Below are 19,650 nucleotides of genomic sequence, written 5' to 3' on the forward strand. Positions count from 1 at the left end.
CCATTCATATTCACTTTTGCTCATGTAAACAGTCACTCATGCTCACACTCACTCAGGTGCACTCACAGAAACACACTTGTACTCACATATGCACACACGTACTCACACTTAGTCACATAAATACATTCACACACACTCTCATGTTGACATGCTCACACTCACATGCATGCATACAAATACCCATGTGTATACATTTACACACTCACACACGTGTACACACTCACAGACTTTCACTTACAACCTTAGGGTGTTTATAGCCCCCAGACTGAGAGCTCCTTACCTGACTGGAGAGGATGCAGGATGAGAAAACAAAGAGGTGGAAGTAAGGGCTGAGAAGCTGATGGCCCACATCCCCAGATGCGTTGAAGTAACCCCTAGCATGCATGAGAATAAGGAAGGCAGAAGAGGAAGAAACCCCGGGTCACAGTGTGACGAGATCAGCTACCAGCGTGAAGGAGTAGATGGAGGCCAGAGACCAGGAGAAGATTCTGCATCTCAGAGGCAGAAGAGAAACACAGCAAGAAAAGAGAAACCACAAGGGCCAAGGGCCCCAGGAGAGGTTATATCCGGATCTAGCTTGGAACTTGGAAGCGGGAATTATTCTCTTTGAACCAAATTAAAATCTAGGTGATGTTGGTAAGTGGCTAAAGAGAACAACTCTAATAGGTTTGTATTCTTGCTGGGAGGCTTTTGGAAGAATCAGAGAAGGTAAGAAATGAAAAACGAAGGGATGAAGTCCAGCAGGTTGTTCGTGTGAGTTCTGGTGGTGTTTGTTGTTTGACGCTGCGCAGTTGACTCTGACTCATGGCATCCCCGCGTGTGCAGAGCAGAACTTTGCTCCAGACGGTTTTCAAGGCTGATTTTTCAGAAGCAGATCACCAGGCCTGTCTTCCAAGGCACCACTGACTGGGTTTGAGCCGCCAACCTTTCGGCTAGTGGTTGAGCACTTAATCGAGTCCAAATTCTGGTGGGGGACTAGTCAATGAAAAGTGTGTGTTGATGGATGAGTGAACGCTAAAGGGAGCAGTATAAAGTCCCGCTGGTTTGAACTAGATGGAGGTGAAGTCCAGTTAGAATTAGGAAATGTCCGAAAGATGATAAGTTAAAAATAAAGCTAGCTTTCGGGCCATCAAGGATGTGATAACTCAACCTGGAGCAATGGCTTTATCCTGCGAAAATGTCTGGGGAATAAATGAACAGGGTTTGTAATTGCCATGACAGTTGTAATTAAGTGCCTATTTTCAAGGAGCTGCAGAGCACACGTTCTCAAGAATGTTGAACGGGTCTTGTCATTTACCTTGCTGGCCTGTGTGTCCCAGGCCACCCCAATTGGGGCAAGTACGAATGGGGTATTAACAGGTGTAAGCCCTCCTCCAGCTCCTCCAGGGGCCCCAGAGGGCACTGTCCTCCCCATGACACATGACCATTGATCACTCTCTTGTCTAGGCCTTCTCAATGAGGTCTGTACCTCTGCTGATCACTTCTGGGCTGTGGTAGCCACCAGTGTGACCATGGACCACCCACACCTGCACTGAGGACGCTGCATTGGGTAGTGGTTTCCCCGTGTCCACTCCCCCAACCCGGGCCATCCTACAGCTGGAAGAAGTGCCCACGGAGTGGAGCTGTGGAGGTTCTTGGGACCCTTAAAGTGGGCCAAAGCTGTCATACCCCCTCCCCTCCACTTTCCAGGACTCAGACGTGAGAACAGATAGGCTTGGAGGGTCCTGAGGAGTGGTAGGCACTGTGTCCTACTCAGAGACCTGACAGGGCCAGGCAGAAGCAGGTTGGCTCAGGGGAGCAAGGCAGAATCACTCATTCATTCATTGGTTTGATCATTCATTTGTTCATCATTTATCATTCATTCATTAGTTCATTCAATTCATTCATTTGTTCATTCAACAAACGTGCCTGGCACTGGGAACACAGCAGCGGGCTCCATGTCACAGGCCTCATGGTGCTCCAGCCCTGCAGAGGGGAGGCTGTCAGCCAGCTCTGAAAGAGTGAAGCAATACAAGGTGAGGGTGAGTGAGGGAAGAGAAGCAGAGAGGGCCAGGGGCTGGAAAGAACACAGGGAGGGGTGCTGCACTTTAGCTGAGGTATCCCCCAGAGAGGTGACATCTGGGAGAGAGGGGTATGGAGCCACACCATGGGAAGGGCTCTCAGTAGAGCAGGTTGTGAAGGAGGGATGGCTATAGGGGTGTCCAGCAGGGACTCGGCCTTCTCTGCAGAGGGTGCTCCCTCTGATGCTCCCCATTAGGTGTAGGAGGGTGAGTGGCAGCATGGGCACAGGAGACAGGAGCAGGTGTGGGCGGCACAGGTACAGGTCCTGGGCAGGTACACAGGGCAGGGGCCTTGCACCAGGCAGGAGGCTCCCATGGGTGACTCAGGGGGCTCACACCTTTCTCCAAGATGGCACCCATCCCTTCCTCCAGCCCCAGGAGTGCCCTGTACCCCTTTCTTCTGACTTAGGGACAAAGCAGCAGTTGTTCCTGGCCCCCTCTCCCTCACCTCGTCAGCAAGGGCAGAGCTGAGTGCTGGGTTGCTCCCCTCCTTTCTGTCCCCGCTCTGATGACGCACAGCAGCAGCCTCATTGCTCTATGACGCAGATGGAGCGGCTGGATCACCGTCAGCAGGCACGTTACTGGCTCTCCTGTCACAAGGCCTGGGCCCAGCGAGTCACCCGGCTCCTTCTCCCTGCAAAGCCCGGCCCCTTTCTGTGCATGGGCACGGGAGATGCTGTCAGAGCACAGTCCTTGCATGAGAAAACAAGTCAACGTCCATTCCTGTACCAGTCCTGACTCACCTGCTGTGACTCCACTCTGGCAGCACCTGGTGCGGGGGCTTCCTGGGCTGGGACTTCCTCATCCTCCCCAGCCCCCAGCCCCTCCTTCCAGGTCCCATGCACCACTATGGGGGCCTCCGCATGGCTCTGCTGCTGCCCCAGGGCTCCTGTCTGACCTTAAGACACAGAACTCTGCTCCAGCCCTAGGGTACCTCCATCCTGCTTTAGGTCTGGGGTGACAGCTGTGGCTGTGGGCAGGGGGGAGCCAAGGCCAGGAGTCCTCAACTTCTGTAGTCCAGCTATCATCCAGCCGGGGGGAAGCAGCTTTCCCACTGCCTCCTTGACACCCACCTCGACCCCAACACTCCATGCACAGGCTGCCCCTGTGTCAGACAAGGGAGAGGGAGGAGGGCGGAGTTGGGCAAACACTGCCGGCCCTCAGTCCCCACACGCCTCCTCTGCAGCCCGTCACTGTGAAGTGCCATCTGCCCCATGAGGTGGGAGCTCTGGGCAGAAGGCAGCCTTGGCTGTGGCTCCAGTGTGTGCCCCAGCCCCAGTCCCAGGGGACTCCGTGCTAGACCCAAGGGGGAGTGTTCGTGGCTCTGTGGCCCAGCCCAGCAGTGGCTTGGGACAGTCTGGAGAAAGGGCGGGGAGGAGAGGGGAGGAAAGTGTTTTTGTCCCACCTGGGCTCCCCTAAAGCCCCTTGTTGTTGGTACCTGACATGGGGACTACAAAGGGCCCCTTCCCTTTGAGAGCTGACTCAGTAGGTGGGGAAGAGGACCAGGGGCCACAGAGAAACCGTGTGGATGTATCATGCCAGCCCCTGCCCCAGGGGTGGTCCAGAAAGCCCCCCGAGGCTGCCCATCCCTGCCTTCTGTGGTCAGGGCACATCTTCCCTCTTGATTGCACAATGTCAGGGTGCAAGGACACGGCAGCTGGTGGGCAGTGTCTCTAGGCCCCAGGGAGTGAAGAGAGCACTCTGTGGATAAGTGAGGGGTGGGCAGATGCAGGGATGGAATCTAATAGAGGAGAAAGAAATTCCCACTCTGCTTTCAAGACCTGGCTTGTGAAAACCCTATGGAGCACAAGGGTCCTACCCACAATGATCACGGCAATGGCACAGGACTGGGCATTGTTCCCTTCTGTTGTATATGGGGTTGCTAGGCATCAGGCAGGCTCCACAGTGGCTCACGACAACAACAGCATACATCCAAGAGGTGTGCACTCAAGAGATCGGCTTCTTCCAGGAGGGGGACCAAGACTCAGGTGCAGGGGGTCTGGGACTGCCAGGACACAGCAGCATGAGCCTGGTGTCTGGCCAGTGCCTGGACAAAAGCCGACAAGAATGTCCTGGGATCCTGTGGCCCGAGGACCAGTTGAACAAGAGTAAGACTTCTCAAAGCAAAGGAGATGAGGAGGCCCCATAGAGTACGCATCTGGGACACAAGGCATCCCAAGGCAGGCAGAGCCAAGGGGTCACACACTCGTTATTATCCCCTCACCCGAATGGTGAAAATGCACAAGCACGGACCGTCCCCTCAGACAGGCCATGTGTTCTGAGCAATGGCTGGATGGAGGAGTGGCCTTTGGGGAAGAGAAGCAAGCCCACCTCCCATTACCCCCCGGAGCAACCGCTGAGCCAAGCATGGGCTGCATTTGAGCACCCCTTGCTCCCTCCTTCCACTTGGCGCCAATGCACAGTTCCAAAGGCGGGCTCAGGAGCCACCACCAGGACAAGGTGGTACATCTCCTTCAATGATAGCTGGTCATCCAGTGGAACTGACAGTCTGAAGAGCCCCAATGTCATCATGGGGGCCCCCAAAACAGCATGTCTGCCCTTCGGAATAACTGCCTTGTCAGTGAGGGGGAGAGGCCCACCTATGGCCTTCAGAAAATGCATCCCTAGAAAGCTAAAGACAGTATGGGCATACCCAGGCAGGGTATGGTTCAAAGGGCCCCCATCTTTAAGTTGGTCTCTAGATAGTGCAAACATCTTGGGCTGAACTATTCACTGAAAGGTTGGCAGTTCAAACCCCCCAGTGGTACTGCAGAAGAAAGGCCTGGCAATCTGCTTCCATAAAAATTACAGCCAAGAAAACCCTATGGAGCAGTTCTACTCTGTCACCAGGAGTCAGAGTCAACTCCATGGCTACAGGTTTGGTTTTTTTGGTTTTCTCAGCTTTAAAATGGGCATGCGGGCACCTACTTCCAGCGAGGTGTAAGCCTGAGAGGGTGCACTTGAAGCAGTTGGCATCGTGCCTGGTACAGAGGAGGCACCTGAGAACCATTGATTATGATGATTGGAAGTATTAGGACAGCTGGAAGTGCATGGTTGTGCACCAAGGTGACCTTGAGTTGTAGATGGAGGGTGCATGGGGCCTCAGAAGCCAGGGCCTTGCTGCCTCCCACCACAGCAGGACACTGACCAGCGGCTTGCAGGACTCTGCGGGGCCTGGCACTCGCATGGGGGCCCTCGGATGGCCCTTACACTGGGGCTTCCGCGGACTCCCTGGGGCTGCTGTTACAGATGCAGATCCGAAAACAGACCGCACCCAGCCCGGGACTGGTTCCCTGAGTACAAAACCAGTCTGGGGCTGCCGGCCGGGCGGGCCCAGAAACTGAACGGGTTGTTCCAAGCATGCAAATGGCCTGGCCAAGGAAGGGGAGGGGTGCCAGGCACGCCTGTACCTGGCAGCTGCAGCCATGGCGACTCCCCCAAGGAGAAAACTCCCTGTGCCCCAGTTGACCGCTTGCAAGGCAGGGCCCCAGTTAGTGAGGGCCTGCCTGGGGTCTGACCTGGCCACCAGGCAGCTGCTCCATCGAGCCCCATCCTAAAGACACCGCTTGCCTACCCAGGTGTGAGTGGTGAAGGTGAGGTGCCCTCCCCAGGATGACTGTGTTTTCCAGCCCCAAATTTGGGGCTCAGGGTCAGAGAAGCAAGAGGATAGAGGGCAATGGCAGCAGCTTTGACGTGGCCCAGCACCCACACAGATGGCATGAAATTCTCTGGTGTGCAGCATGCCAGATGGGGGCCTTGGGCAGCTCAGGGTGCTCACTGATGGGCATGGGGTGGGGGCTTACCGGCAGCAGTGGTGGGGGGAGGAGCATCCTGGGGGCAGTGGTGCCCCCTTCCCTCTCCCCAGAGTGAAGAATGGAAAATTCAGAGAGGAAGTGGTGGGTAGAAGGCCTGGGGGCCACTTGGGCCTGGGCTCCCTTCACCCCGCATTGCCCAATGCAGGAAGAAGAAGGCCTGTGGGCGTTTTCTGTGCAGAGCAGCCAGGATGAGTAGTCCTCAGTGGGACACGGAGGAGCCCCAGGACAAACTCTCTGGCCCCAATTCCTGCTGTGGACTGAGAATGAGGAGGCCTGGCCCAGCTTCAAGTTTTGCAAGGACTGTCTGCTGGGTGCCTGCTTGTGTCTGCAGGGCTGTGGGGTCAGAGGGAGAAGCCATGCCTGGGCAAGCTGTAGCTGGGCATGGGGGTGGGCGTCTGCCAGGCATGGTGGGTACGTGTGGATAAGGCAGAGGCTCACAACAGTGGAGCGTCTGCTGCATGCTAACCCGGGCATCAGGAAGGCGTGAGCTGGGCTAGGGCAGGAATTAATGCAGGCCTGGGGCAACCCGACATCCACCCAAACCCAAAACCCAAGCCAGTTGCCATGGAGTCAACTCTGACTCACAGTGACCCCGTGTATGTCAGAGTAGAACTGTGCCCCATAGGGTTTCAATGACTGATTTTCAGAAGTAGATTGCCAGGCTTTTCTTCCAAGGTGCCTCCGGGTAGACTGGAACCTCCAACCTTTTAGGAAGCAGCTGAGCAAATTAACCATTTGCACCGCCCAGGGACCCTATCATCCACCCACTTGTCAGTAAACACTTGCTGAGCCCCTCCGCCCAAGGAAGGACAGGCAGTGGCAAAACAGATGCACACATTCAGAGTGGCCCCCAAGACTTTAACGGCTAACTAACAGAGAAGCTAACCTCCTCTAACATAACAGGGCTCCTGCAGCCCCTCACTGTTCCCCACAGTCACATTTGTAGCCCTGATGATGGTTTGCAGGCACCATCACACGTTTGGGGCAGATGAAGTTGAAATGCTACAGATTTTTGAAATGCCCTTATGTCATCATTTTCATCTCCCATTTATTGTTTGCAATGCTTAAATGAAACATTTACAATGGGCCATGGAATGAAGTCCACTGATGTCTCAAACCATCACCGCTTCTTTCGACATAAGTAACTATGGACCATACATTCTTACCTTCCAGATAAAAGAAAATTATAAAAAAGGAAATACCCATATTAGATTTTTAAAGTCCCGCATGCTGGATTCCCTTCCGCAATATGTCAGCACCACAGAATGATCTCTTACGTTCCAAACATGTTTACGTCTGCTGCAGCCTTTTATCCCCCAGCTCGGAGCTGGGAGCGCAGCTGCTCTGATGACTCAGCTTTGCTTGGGAAGCGAAGAATGAAATTAGGCAGGTTTGACTGGGGAACAGAGACGCTGCCTTTTCTAGAGGGTCCAGATTCCTCAGACAGCTGTCTGACAGCTCTGCCCTTTGCACCATTATGATCCATCTTTAGTGCTCAGTCTCTGAGTACCCTAGGGGGCCCCTTGCATAAATGCACCAAGGACTCCTGTGAGCTGACCTTGAGTTAGTCCCACTGTGGTGGGTGGTGTGTTGCTGTCATGCTGGAAGCTGTGCCACAGATATTTCAGACACCAGCAGGGTCACCCACGGTGGACAGGTTTCACTGTGAGGCTCTGTGCTGAACAGAACAGCCCTTCCCTGCGGTGGGGAGCAGTGTGTGGGAAGGGCTGCCCGCCACTCCCTGGAGCCCTTGCAGAGACTGTCCAGGGACGATGCTAACTCACAGCCTTGAAGGCCGTTCACTAGGATGGCTACTCCTCTCTCTGCCAATAAACTTCACTCCCCAAGCAGGAAACAACATAGTTCAGGCTTGTCATGGGCAGAGTAACCCTGAACCCCAGGAATTAAACTCACTGGTTTATTAAATGGAGCTCTGGTGGCATAGTGGCTAAGCATTCAGCTGCTATCCAAAAGGTCTGCTTGTCGAATCCACCAGCCACCCCTTGGAGACCCTATGGGGCAGTTCTACTCTGTCCTACAGGGTCACCGTGAGTTGGAATCAACTCAGTGGCAATGGGTTTGGTTTTTTCAGTTTGGTTTATGAAATAAGAGCAAGGATTGAGATTCTGATAGGATTGTGTTAGTGGAAGAGAGCCAGAGAGAGGCAGCCATCTTGGTGGCACTGGTGGGAGGACAGCTGGCTGGGAAATATTATGGGTCTCGTGGACAAGATGCAGCAAAGCTGGGAGGCTTTTTCCAAACCTTCTCTGGCTGGTTCCAAGAGAGGGCATGTGTGGGGTGTGTGGTGGGCAGAGGCCCAGCAAGTATTTTTTCCAAGTCACAAAAGCAATATTCTGGGAGCAGGTCCAAAGAGCAGAGGGTTCATTTTGATTCTTCTTGCCTTTGGAGTTTCTGAGTGGTGTAAAACAGTTAATGCACTTGGCTGCCAACCAGAAGGTTGAAGGTTCGAGTCCATCCAGAGGTGCCTCAGGAAAAAGGTCTGGTGATCTGCTTCCAAAAAAGCAGCCATAGAAAACTCTATGGGGTGACTATGAGTCAGAGTTGATTGACAGCCACTGATGGGTTCTCTACTTTTATTTTCAGTTTCAATTTTGTGAAGGTTTGGGGTTTCTTTGGGAAATCCCCTAATAGTCTTATAATAATGTCACACAACTCACATGATGAACACTCTCTTTTCTCCATCTTCCCATGCTGCAGGGATGAATTAGTATGATTCGAATACGATAACCACGCAGAGACCAAGCTGTAAGACCAGGCGCCAGGCCCTGGCAGGGTTCAGGGTCTGTGCAGGCTTACTGAGGAAGGTGCGCTTTTGTGATGTCCTAGCCAGGGATGTGCCAAGAGGGGTCTGCTCAAGAGGGGGGCTTTTTTTTCACTGACTGTTTAGAATTGATAGCACATGTTAATAATAATAATAAAGCAGACTGAATTTCGTTGGTTTTACTACTGTTTTTCAATTCTCTACGGACAACGCACCTCCTTATTGCACCTGGGCAGACCGCTCTCACTTACGTGCTACCCACCCCTTGCTGTTCCACTGATCTCAGCTTTGGGCCCCGAGGGCCGCAAGCTGTATAACTACAAAGGTTCAAGTGGCCCCAGGCCCATTATGGTATTACAGGTGATTCCTCCACACCCTTAAGGAACAGACAACACCAAAACCAAACCAAAGCCCATTGCCGTTGAGTGAATTCCAACTCATAGCGACCCTACAGCACAGAGCAGAACTGCCCCATAGGATTTCCAAGGAGTGGCCAGTGGATTCAAACTGCTGACCTTTTGGTTAGCAGCCGTAGCTCTTAACCACTGGCTGCAAAGCACAGACAAGGAAGGAAAACTTCGAAATTCTCTTTACGAAGCTGGCAGAAGACCCGATACCAAAACCCAGTAAGATAAGAACTAAACCAAGCCACAGGCCAATCTCACTTGTGAATACCAATTAAAAATACAAAGCAGAATGTGTAAAAGTGAAGAAGCCATGACCCTGTGGCTGCAAAGATGGCTTGATATTAGGAAATCTCTCAATAGGGATCTCTGTATTCATAGAGCAAAAGAGAAAAATCACACGGTTGCCTCCACGGATGTTGAAGAGAAAGTTGATATCATTCAACATGGGCTCATGTTTTTAAAATACAGTCTTAACAATAAATACATGGACTGTTCAAATGATAAATAGAATACTTAACAGACCTCTACCAGTGTCGGAGTCATGCTGAATGAGGAATGTACTGAAATGAAAGGCAGAAGCAGAGGAAGTGTGTCCTGAATCACACTGTTGTTTAACATGGGTTTGGGAGGACCAGCCAACAGGAGGAGAAGGAGGAAGAGAGAACTGTTTGCAGATGAAATGATTCATGCCTGGGGGTGGAAGAGTGGTCTGCCACAGGCCCTGCGACCCTCACCTGGACCACCTAATTGGAAGTCTTGGATCTACAACATTTTCTAATAATAGAAGCTGGGAACTGAGCCTCCCTCTGTCCCAGTTTCTTCTTCTTTATCAGAGAGACTCCTTCCTTGTTTCAGGTCTAGTGAGTACCTCTTTGTTCTGCTGATTCGTGCATGTCACATGGCACCTGGCCAACCCCACTGCTATATCTGTTCCCAGAGGGGAGGAACAGGGTCTCTCAACCACAACACGAGCGGGGTGTGTACAGAATACCAGCCCTGTGTCAGTTGTGGGGACTGACCTGCTGGCCGTGGGGGACTGCACCCACTATTGAAGCTGACCTGGCTTTGGCTCTTCTCTATGTGAGGAAGCATTGTTCCACCCATTGGCAACCTCAGACCTTGGCTTGAAAGTTTGCTGAAGTGAGCAGGGTTGACAACTGTAAACCCAAGAAGATCTACTGAAAGTCCACATAGAAACCATAGAGAAAGAGAACTCAGGGAGGTGGCCAGCGTGGAACTGACATATACAAACAGCAATGAAAAAGCCAATGTATGGGGAGAAAATATCCTATATACAGTAGCAATAAAAATGACAAAATGCCTAAGAATGGATTAAAAAGAACTGTGTAGATTAAAAGGATGGGCTAAAGAAAATTAAAGAAAAGGATGGATTAAAAAGAAAACTCTAAAATATGTTTTCTTGAATGAATGAGTGAGTGAAAACGAAATCCTACTTTTAGCTACAAACACTCAATCTGATAAAGAGGTCAAGTTTTCTCAAGGTAATTATGAGCCCAAGAGACAGAAAGGGCCACATAAACCAGAGAATACATCAGCCTGAGACCAGAAGAACTAGATGGTGCCCAAATACAACCGACGACTGCCCTGACAGGGAACACAACACAGAACAGAACACAACAGAGAACCCCGAGGGAGCAGGAGAGCAGTGGGATGAAGACTTAATGGTCTGACTGAGACTAGAAGGGCCCCAGAGGTCATGGTCCCCAGATCTTCTGTTAGCCCAAGACAGGAACCATTCCCAAAGCCAACTCTTCAGATAGGGATTGGACTGGACTATGGGATAGAAAATGATAGGGGGGGAAGAGGGAGCTTCTTGGATCAAGTAGACACATGAGCCTATGTGAGCAGCTCCTGTCTAGAGGGGAGATGAGAAGGTAGAGGGGGTCAGAAGCTGGTTGAATGGACACGAAAGCAGAAAGTGGAGGGAAAGAGAGTGCTGCCTCATTAGAGGGAGAGCAACTAGGAGTATACAGCAAGGTGTGTGTAAGTTTTTCTATGAGAGGCTGACTTAGTTTGTAAACTTTCACTTAAAGCACAATAAAAAAAAGGTCAAGTTTTCTGACATTAGTCTGTAAATTTCTTGTAATACCAATAATATACAGTAGGTTTTGTCTAATTAGAACTAGCCAAACTGATCTTATAGTTCACACGGAAAAATCAGCAGGCACGAGTCATTAGAGAAATCCTAGAACAGAAGGTTACACCGGGGCACTAAGCCTACTAAAAAAAAAAAAAAAAATCCTACTAGATTATTTAAAATGCTTACGTTGTTGTTAGTTGCTGTTGATTCTTACTTACGGAGACTCCATGTGTGTCAGAGTTGAACTGCTCCATAGGGTTTTCAAGGCTGTGACCATTTCTCTCACATCCAGGAAGCTAGAAGTCCGAATTCAGGGATCCGGCTCCAGGGGAAGCCTTTCTTTTTCTGCCGGCTTTGGAGAAAGGTCCCTGTCATCAGTCTTCGCTCGGTCTGGGAGCATCTCAGCGCAGGAACCTCAGGACCAAAGGACGCACCCTACTCCCAACACTATTTTCTTGGTGGTATGAGGTCTCCTGGTCTCCCTGCTCGCTCCTCTCTTTTATATTTCAAAGAGATCAGCTTAAGACGCTATCTAATCTTGTAGACCTCATCAGTATAACTGCCACTAATCCATCTTATTACATCATAGAGATGGGATTTACAATACATAGGGAAATCTCATCAAATGACAAAATGGTGGGCAATCATACAATACTGGGAATCATGGCCTAACCAAGTTGACAGATATTTTGGGGGGACACAATTCAATCCATGACAGGCCCACACACACGCAGGCATTTGGTATGGAGAGAGACAATGTTGGTGTCAGTACAGTAAAGTCCAATTGTTCAGTAAGTCATGTTGAGACAAGATAGTCCTTTGGAAAAATAAAATTGTATCTCTACTTCACTCCTTATACTCCAAGAAATGACAGAGGTATCAAAGACTCAGTTGTAAAATTTGAAACCATAAACGTACCAGAAGGAAACACAGGATAGTTTCCTTGAATAACCTTGAAATGGGGAAGTCCTTCTCAGATATAATACAAACCCAGGAGCCATAAAAAAAAAAAAAATCAATAGAAATCAACAATAAGAATAAAATAAAAAACGTTAGCCTGGCCAAAGCAATCATGTAAGAAGCAAAAACACCATAAACAAAGAAAAAAGACAAATGAGAAATGAAATAAAGTGTCTGTAACATACATCACAGAAAAAGTACTAATTTTTGTTCATATATAAAAAAAACCAAACCCAGTGCCGTCGAGTCGATTCCGACTCATAGCGACCCTATAGGACAGAGTAGAACTGCCCCGTAGAGTTTCCAAGGAGCGCCTGGCGGATTTGAACTGCCGACCTTTGGGTTAGCAGTCATAGCACTTAACCACTACACCACCAGGGTTTCCACATATATAAACAGGGCTTGTAAATTAACAAGGAGATCTGGCGAGACAGTGGTTAAGCGTTCGGCTGCTAACCCAAAGGTCGGCGGTTCAAGCCCTCTGCAGGAGAAAGATGGGGCAGTCTGTTTCCATAAAGATTTACAGCCTTGGAAACCTTATGAGTGAGAATCTACTCAGTGGCAACAGCTTTTTTTTTTTTTTTGGTTTTATTAACATAATAAAGACGGACAAAGTAACAGGAAAATAGGAAAAACAGCTTGCGAACACAGACACCAAGAAATACAAAAGATTCTTAAAACAAACCAGTTGGCATCGAGTTGACTTCAACTCAGGGCAACACCATGGATGTCAGACAAAAACTGTTCCAAAGGTTTTTAAAGGCTGATTTTTTGGAAGTGCATTGCCAGGCCTTTCTTCTGAGGCACCTCTGGGAGACTCAAACTGCCAACCTTTCAGTTAGCAGGAGAGAACATTCACTCTTTGCACCACCCTGGGACTCCTAAAAGTTCTTCAATATATAAAAAGATATTCAGACACATTCAAAATAAAGAGAATGCACGTTAAAATTCAAATGGAATACCATTCTTTAAATCTATTGGATTGAAACCCAAACCCAGTGCCGTTGAGTCAATTCCGACTCATAGTGACCCTATAGGACAGAGTAGAACTGCCCCATAGAGTTTCCAAGGAGCGCCTGGAGGATTCGAACTGCCGACCCTTTGGTTAGCAGCTGTAGCACTTAACTACTATGCCATCAGGGTTTCCCTATTGAATTGACAAAGACAAAAAATACTGTTGGTGAAGATGGAGGAGAAAGCGGTCTCACAAATTACCAATTAATACACCTTCTACGACAGGCAGTTTGGCAAAAGGTATAAAAATTTTTGAGGGGGCAGTGATAGTTCAGTGACAGAATTCTCACTTTCCATGTGGGAGACCTGGGTTTGACCCCAGGTCAATGCCCCTCAAGCACAGCTACTACCCACCCGTCAGTAGAGGTTTAAGTGTGGCACAGTGGTTAAGGGCTCCACTGCTAGCCAAAAGGTCAGCAGTTCGAATCCACTAGCCACTCCTTGGGAACCCTATGGGACAATTCTACTCTGTCCTATTGGAATCGACTCCACGGCAACTGGTTTATTTGTTTTGGTTTTTTTTAATGATGCTGAATAATTTTCAGCAGAGCTTCCAGGCAAAGATAAACTAGGAAGAAAAGCTGGGTGATCTACTTCCAAAAAATCAGCCAGTGAAAATCTATGGGTTACAGTGGTCGCATTTGCCACCAATCATGGGGATGGCTGCAGACAGCATTTAGTTCCGCTGCACGTGGTGTCACCAGGATTTGGGGGCTGACTTGACAGCCGCTAACAACAATAACATAAAAATTTATAATGCGTGTAGCCAGCAATTCCATTTCTATGAATTTTCCATCCACGTATCTGCCCCTGTGGGCTGAATAGCATTTGTACGAGAATATTGATTGCATCTTTATATAGTCAGAAGTTGGCAACAACCTCAGTGTCTGCCCGGAGGTGCCTGGTCAAGTGGTTACAATACATCTAGACAGTGGAATTGGTCTTAGGTGCCGGGGAAATAGAATTATAAACAAAACCCACCCCCCAACCCAGAAAACCTTTCCACAAAAATAGAACAGAAAGAAAACAGTTACATTAGTGAATAAGCGTTAAGCCAGAACGTGATGCAGCCCAGGCAATCCTCTGCCACTGTGAGGACAGAAAGGAATCTGGCCCTTTGTACAGCCCGGTAGATGTAGCCTACGTCAGTCATGTCGTCAAGATAAAATTGCTAATTTTCTAGTATCTTTACAGCAGGAGCCACCAGAAGTTATGACCACCTCCTTCCAGGAAGCTGGAAGTTAGGGGCTCCATCTTCCCTGATGAGTCCATTTCAAAAAAGCCAGCTCCCAGGTCCTGGCGGACTGCCTTGATCCAGACTTTTCAGAGAGACACAAAGAACTTCAGTGAATTCAGGAAGATGGTGGGGCGATGGTGGTGGATCCCTTCTTTTACTTTCAAAGGGGAGAATTAAAACCTCTTGTTGTTAATTTGTGTTTGTCCTTAAGTGGGCAGAGCGTTAAAAAGCACGAGGTGGCTTTGTTTGTGACGATCGCCACAAGTCGCTGCTAAGTACACCAAGCAAGGTGCGGACCCAGGTTATGCAGCGAGGACACCCAGAATCTTCAGCAGCAGTCCGACCGCGGGGAGTTAGGAGCTGGTGCAAGACGTACGCCTGGTGCACGCTCCCTGGGATTTTACACCACACTTCCTGGAATTACCTATCAGAATCATTGAGCGCTGTGCACAAGCTGCAAGGCCACCATTGCAGGCGTGACTGACACACGGCGTTCCTGTGGACTGAGGACCCGCTGAGGGCACAAAGTGGCAGCATCCTCACCCGGAGACTGCCCTGGAGCCGGGGTTTCTTTTTGCTCGCTGCTCTCAAATCCCAGGGTACCCCCAAAACAAAAAACCCATTGCCATCAGGTCGATTCCAACTCATAGGGACCCTTCAGGACAGAGTAGAACTGCCCCACAGTGTTTCCAGGGAGCAGCTGGTGGATTCTAACTGCTGACCTTTTGCTTAGCAGCTGAGCTTTTAAACACTGTGCCATCAGGGCTCCTTATCCTAGGGTAGAGAAGACAAACCTCTTTCAAAATATTTGTAAAAAGTAAATCTCGAGGCGGAGCCAAGATGGCGGACTAGGCAGACGCTACCTCGGATCCCTCTTACAACAAAGACACGGAAAAACAAGTGAATCGATCACATACATAACAATCTACGAACCCTGAACAACAAACACAGATTTAGAGACGGAGAACAAACTAATACGGGGAAGCAGCGATTGTTTCCAGAGCCTGGAGCCAGAGTACCAGTCAGGTACGGCACAAGCACAGAGACCTGCTCCACCCCCCTGAACTAACCCCGGGAGGGGGACCAGCCGGTTCCACGGGCGGCGTGGGACGCAGCCGGTAGGAGAAGTCCCCGGGAGGCAGTGACTGATCTTGGAGCAGAAAGAGCAGCATCCGAGCCGGGGAATCGTCCCGCAGGGATTTGGACTGCACGCAGGTACGCCATAAACACGGAGAGTTGCTCCACCCCCTGAACTAACCCCGGGAAGGGGACCAGCTGGGTCGCGCGGGCGGCGTGGGACGCAGCCGGTAGGAGAAGTTCCAGGGAGGCAGCGACTGGTATTGGAGTGGGGAGAACAGCGTTCCAGCCGGGACACTCGGTCGCGGCACAAGCACGGGGAGCTACTCCACCCATCTGAACTAACCCCGGGAGGGGGCCCACCTGGTTCACGGGGGCGGCACGGCCACGCGGCTGGAGAGACGAGAAGTCCCCGGGAGGCAGCGACTGATTTTGGAGTCGAGAGTGCACCGTTCCAGTAGGGGAGCCTTGACGCTGGGCGTGGGGCTGGAAGCGGACGATCTGACCGTGACTCCAGCGGGCCAGACCCCCTGGGGGCAATCTCCACACAGCCAGCACACATAGGCGACGCGCCCGCGGGAATCTCAGATATAACAGTCATTCCAAGCAAGACAAGCAACTCTGGCTATATTCTGAGGTGCTACTCTCCTATCTCTCTGTTCCCTCCCCCACCCTCCCCAGGCGGCTTCATTAACATCTGAATAGCCGGAGCCAGAGGGAGAACTCTGATAGGGATCTGACTGCAGTTTTTTTTTTAGCGGATTTTCTGGAAAAACTAGTTTCCCAGTGATGGCTCGGAGACAACAATCCATATCAAACCACTTAAAGAAGCAGACCGTGACAGCTTCTCCAACCCCCCAAACAAAAGAATCAAAATCTTTCCCAAATGAAGATACAATTTTGGAATTATCAGATACAGAATATAAAAAACTAATTTACAGAATGCTTAATGATATCACAAATGAAATTAGGATATCTGCGGAAAAAGCCAAGGAACACACTGATAAAACTGTTGAAGAACTCAAAAAGATTATTCAAGAACATACTGGAAAAATTAATAAGTTGCAAGAATCCATAGAGAGACAACATGTAGAAATCCAAAAGATTAACAATAAAATAACAGAATTAGACAACACACTAGGAAGTCAGAGGAGCAGACTCGAGCAATTAGAATGCAGACTGGGACATCTGGAGGACCAGGGAATCAACACCAACATAGCTGAAAAAAAATCAGATAAAAGAATTAAAAAAAATGAAGAAACCCTAAGAATTATGTGGGACTCTATCAAGAAGGATAACCTGCGGGTGATTGGAGTCCCAGAACAGGGAGGGGGGACAGAAAACACAGAGAAAATAGTTGAAGAACTTCTGACAGAAAACTTCCCTGACATCATGAAAGACGAAAGGATATCTATCCAAGATGCTCATCGAACCCCATTTAAGATTGATACAAAAAGAAAAACACCAAGACATATTATCATCAAACTCACCAAAACCAAAGATAAAGAGAAAATTTTAAAAGCAGCCAGGGAGAAAAGAAAGGTCTCCTTCAAGGGAGAATCAATAAGAATATGTTCTGACTACTCAGCAGAAACCATGCAGGCAAGAAGGGAATGGGACGACATATACAGAACACTGAAGGAGAAAAACTGCCAGCCAAGGATCATATATCCAGCAAAACTCTCTCTGAAATATGAAGGCGAAATTAAGATATTTACAGACAAACACAAGTTTAGAGAATTTGCAAAAACCAAACCAAAGCTACAAGAAATACTAAAGGATATTGTTTGGTCACAGAACCAATAATATCAGATATCAGCACAACACAAGGTCACAAAACAGAATGTCCTGATATCAACTCAAATAGGGAAATCACAAAAACAAACAAATTAAGATTAATTAAAAAAAAAAAAATACACATAACAGGGAATCATGGAAGTCAATAGGTAAAAGATCACAATAATCAAAAAGAGGGACTAAATACAGGAGGCATTGAACTGCCATATGGAGAGTGATACAAGGCGATATAGAACAATACAAGTTAGGTTTTTACTTAGAAAAATAGGGGTATATAATGAGGTAACCACAAAAAGGTATAACAACTCTATAACTCAAGATAAAAGCCAAGAAAAACGTAACGACTCAACTAACATAAAGTCAAACACTATGAAAATGAGGATCTCTCAATTTACTAAGAAAAACGCCTCAGCACAAAAAAGTATGTGGAAAACTGAAATTGTCAACAACACACATAAAAAGGCATCAAAATGACAGCACTAAAAACTTATTTATCTATAATTACCCTGAATGTAAATGGACTAAATGCACCAATAAAGAGACAGAGAGTCACAGACTGGATAAAGAAACACGATCCATCTATATGCTGCCTACAAGAGACACACCTTAGACTTAGAGACACAAACAAACTAAAACTCAAAGGATGGAAAAAAGTATATCAAGCAAACAATAAGCAAAAAAGAAGAGGAGTAGCAATATTAATTTCTGACAAAATAGACTTTAGACTTAAATCCACCACAAAGGATAAAGAAGGACACTATATAATGATAAAAGGGACAATTGATCAGGAAGACATAACCATATTAAATATTTACGCACCCAATGACAGGGCTGCAAGATACATAAATCAAATTTTAACAGAACTGAAAAGCGAGATAGATACCTCCACAATTATAGTAGGAGACTTCAACACACCACTTTCGGAGAAGGACAGGACATCCAGTAAGAAGCTCAACAGAGACACGGAAGATCTAATTACAACAATCAACCAACTTGACCTCATTGACTTATACAGAACTCTCCACCCAACTGCTGCAAAATATACTTTTTTTTCCAGCGCACATGGAACATTCTCTAGAATAGACCACATATTAGGTCATAAAACAAACCTTTGCAGAGTCCAAAATATCGAAATATTACAAAGCATCTTCTCAGACCACAAGGCAATAAAACTAGAGATCAATAACAGAAAAACGAGGGAAAAGAAATCAAATACTTGGAAAATGAACAATACCCTCCTGAAAAAAGACTGGGTTATAGAAGACATCAAGGAGGGAATAAGGAAATTCATAGAAAGCAACGAGAATGAAAATACTTCCTATCAAAACCTCTGGGACACAGCAAAAGCAGTGCTCAGAGGCCAATTTATATCGATAAATGCACACATACAAAAAGAAGAAAGAGCCAAAATCAGAGAACTGTCCCTACAACTTGAACAAATAGAAAGTGAGCAACAAAAGAATCCATCAGGCACCAGAAGAAAACAAATAATAAAAATTAGAGCTGAACTAAATGAATTAGAGAACAGAAAAACAATCGAAAGAATTAACAAAGCCAAAAGCTGGTTCTTTGAAAAAATTAACAAAATTGATAAACCATTGGCTAGACTGACTAAAGAAATACAGGAAAGGAAACAAATAACCCGAATAAGAAATGAGAAGGACCACATCACAACAGAACCAAATGAAATTAAAAGAATCATTTCAGATTATTATGAAAGATTGTACTCTAACAAATTTGAAAACCTAGAAGAAATGGATGAATTCCTGGAAAAACACTACCTACCTAAACTAACACATTCAGAAGTAGAACAACTAAATAGACCCATAACAAAAAAAGAGATTGAAACGGTAATCAAAAAACTCCCAACAAAAAAAAGTCCTGGCCCGGACGGCTTCACTGCAGAGTTCTACCAAATTTTCAGAGAAGAGTTAACACCACTACTACTAAAGGTATTCCAAAGCATAGAAAATGACGGAATACTACCCAACTCATTCTATGAAGCCACCATCTCCCTGATACCAAAACCAGGTAAAGACATTACAAAAAAAGAAAATTATAGACCTATATCCCTCATGAACATTGATGCAAAAATCCTCAACAAAATTCTAGCCAATAGAATCCAACGACACATCAAAAAAATAATTCACCCTGATCAAGTGGGATTTATACCAGGTATGCAAGGCTGGTTTAATATCAGAAAAACCATTAATGTAATCCATCACATAAATAAATCAAAAGACAAAAACCACATGATCTTATCAATTGATGCAGAAAAGGCATTTGACAAAGTCCAACACCCATTCATGATAAAAACTCTTACCAAAATAGGAATTGAAGGAAAATTCCTCAACATAATAAAGGGCATCTATGCAAAGCCAACAGCCAATATCACTCTAA

At 47.7% G+C, this 19,650-nt stretch overlaps 1 long non-coding RNA gene across 1 annotated transcript; it reads right to left on the bottom strand.

Moving 5' to 3' along the window:
- Window positions 1–586: 586 nt before the first annotated feature.
- LOC135230397 (uncharacterized) lies at window positions 587–16,942 on the bottom strand. The gene is made up of 3 exons (XR_010321073.1): window positions 15,817–16,942; window positions 2,509–2,714; window positions 587–1,992 (listed from the first exon to the last, which is right to left on the bottom strand). It is a non-coding gene; the product is annotated as an uncharacterized LOC135230397 (long non-coding RNA).
- Between the last annotated feature and the right edge of the window lie 2,708 nt (window positions 16,943–19,650).

The sequence above is a fragment of the Loxodonta africana genome, chromosome 2 (assembly GCF_030014295.1).
Source record: "Loxodonta africana isolate mLoxAfr1 chromosome 2, mLoxAfr1.hap2, whole genome shotgun sequence".
Classification (NCBI taxonomy): domain Eukaryota; kingdom Metazoa; phylum Chordata; class Mammalia; order Proboscidea; family Elephantidae; genus Loxodonta; species Loxodonta africana.